The sequence below is a fragment of the Chrysochloris asiatica genome, unplaced genomic scaffold (genome assembly GCF_000296735.1).
Source record: "Chrysochloris asiatica unplaced genomic scaffold, ChrAsi1.0 scaffold00085, whole genome shotgun sequence".
In the NCBI taxonomy this organism is placed as follows: Eukaryota; Metazoa; Chordata; class Mammalia; order Afrosoricida; family Chrysochloridae; genus Chrysochloris; species Chrysochloris asiatica.
The window spans coordinates 3498331-3501028 of NW_006408603.1; positions in this window are offsets into that span (position 1 = coordinate 3498331).

The following is a 2698-nucleotide window of genomic DNA, read 5'->3' on the forward strand; positions in this document are numbered from 1 at the left end:
TCCAGAGCAGCACCAGAGTTTTGGATTTTATATAAAGTACTGGGCGCCAGTTTCCCATGCCCATCTGTGGAGAAATCTGACTGTGGAAACAAAATACGGTGATTTCTGAATCGATCAGGATGATTGATTGCCTAGGAACCCCTTGGTCTGTACTTAAATGGGAGGGTGGGGCCACAGCCAGGTGGATGCAGTGACACAGCGAGAAAAAATTGTGGAGCTGCATCTGGAAAAAGGTGTGACAGAATTTTCATTTTTCACATTTCTTTCCTCCTCTCCCTGGTCACATCCTCACTGCCCAGCCCAGACATCTTCGGATGGGTGGGAGCACACCCCAAGAGGATCCAGTGTTGTGCCCACAGTTTTCCCCTGGCGCAGGGAGGAGATTCCTGAGAGACCCATTGGCTCACCAAACCCAAGGAAGGATAGACCCCAAAAGAAATCACCAAGACATATTATAACCAAGCTCTCCAAAACCAAAGACAAGGAGAGAATCCTAAAAGCATCCAGGGAAAAGAGAAGAGCTACCTACCTACAAAGGCAAGCAAATCAGATTAAGCTCTGACTTCTCAGCCCACAGGCTGCTTCTATGACATCTGACTCTGGGACCCAATTCTAAAATTAACCTGGGCAGGACCCTTTATCCCTGCCTGCACAGCATAGGCTACTGGACATTCAGCTATGGTTTTATTTTTGTTTTTGAGTGGTGGTTTTTGTCTCTGCTTTTATATTGTTTCTGGTTTTGGGCCTTTTGGTTTCACTCTTTTCCTGGGGGTGGGAGCTTTCTCCCACTACCTTACCCAAGGTACAAGCATACCCTGTTATATCCCACCATTTGGACAAGAGCCAATACCAGCTGCTAGGCATTATATGTGAAAAGAGAAGCTTATCTTCAGATCACATCCACCAGGAGACACTAAGCTTAACAACACAGCAACATACATTCATTTAAACATTAAAAATCCACTCAACTACTGAAAATGTCCAAGAAAAAAAATAACAAAAGATCTCAACACATGTCCAAAACTAGAAAAGAGTAACTGAGACAAATGAGCTGGGAGCAGACACAGGCTTCCCAGTAGAAGAGTAGGTTTTAGATCTGCCTGAGAAGGAATTCAGAAGAATGATATGGAAACGAATTCAAATGTTCCACAAAGAGGTGGAGGAAAATAAGGAAGAAGTCAGGAAAGTCCTACAGGAACAATCAAACAAGGTAGATACAGCATTGGAAACAATTCAAAATCTGCAAAAAGAGGTCCAGATGATTAATAATAAAATATAAGAAATGGACAATAGACTGAAAGGGCAAAAGAGTAGAATTGAAGAGATGGAAGCTAGAACCAGCAAGCTGGAAGACAAAACTCTCAATACTGCTAAGATAGAAGAGCAAGCAGAAAAAAGGAATTAAAAAATCTGAAGAGAGTCTAAGATTCATGCTGGATAACACGAAGAAGAATAATTTAAGAATTATTGGCATCCTGGAACAGAAAGAATCACAGAAGTTCACAGAGGAGATAGTTCAGGAACTACTGGAAGGAAATATCCCTAACATCTTGAAAGATGAGAAGATAAACATTCAAGAAGCTCACCAAACCCAAGGAAGGATAGACCCCAAAAGAAATCACCAAGACATATTATAACCAAGCTCTCCAAAACCAAAGACAAGGAGAGAATCCTAAAAGCATCCAGGGAAAAGAGAAGAGCTACCTACCTACAAAGGCAAGCAAATCAGATTAAGCTCTGACTTCTCAGCAGAAACCATGCAGGCAAGAAAGCAATGGGGAGACATATATAAAACCCTAAAAGAAAGAAAACTGCCAACCAAGAATCATCTATCCGGCAAAACTGTCAATCAAATATGATGGTGCAATCAAAACATTCCAGGATAAACAGAAGCTAAAAGATGTTGTCAAAATCAATCCAGTGCTTTAAAACATCCTAAAGGGAGTTCTATGGAATGAAAACTAGTAAGAACAGACAACAGCCAGAGATTGACAGATGTGGCAACACCACCCACAACTCACTCAACAGATAGCAGAGTTCAGAACTGAAAAAAATTACAACAGCGAAATCAGAGGACCTGTGAGGCCAATCAGAGATCAAAATATTAACAATGTCAAAGAAGGGAAAAATATAGGAACAGAGATCCAGGTAGTGAGGAGGTCAGGTAGATTGCAGGATACAATAGATTGTCTTAAATGCAGGGAAAAGTTAATAGATTATAGAGTAACTCCAAAGAAAATTAATACTTCACAATTTACCATGAAAATGAAGATCCAAGCTGAACAAGCAAACATTAAAACTAAGAAGAAACTGACAAGAATCAGCACAAAAAACATGAACTCAGTACAAGAAGGCATGCAGAACAAAGAAATGAAAAGTACCACAAAAAATTAACATAATGACAGCACTTAATTCATTCCTAATAATAATTACACTGAATGTCAATGGATTAAATGCACCAGTGAAAAGATAGAGAGTGGCTGAATGGATATGAAAACAAGACCCTTCAATATGCTGCCTGCAAGAGACACACCATACACACAAAGACAAAAACAGACTGAAAGTTAAAGGATGGAAAAACCATAGCAAGATAACTGTGTCGGGGACCCGCCTCGACATAGGGGTTCGGTTCACAAGGAGAGGATACCTGACGGTGATTGCAATATATCAAGAATACACAGAAGGAGACAAAGAGAGA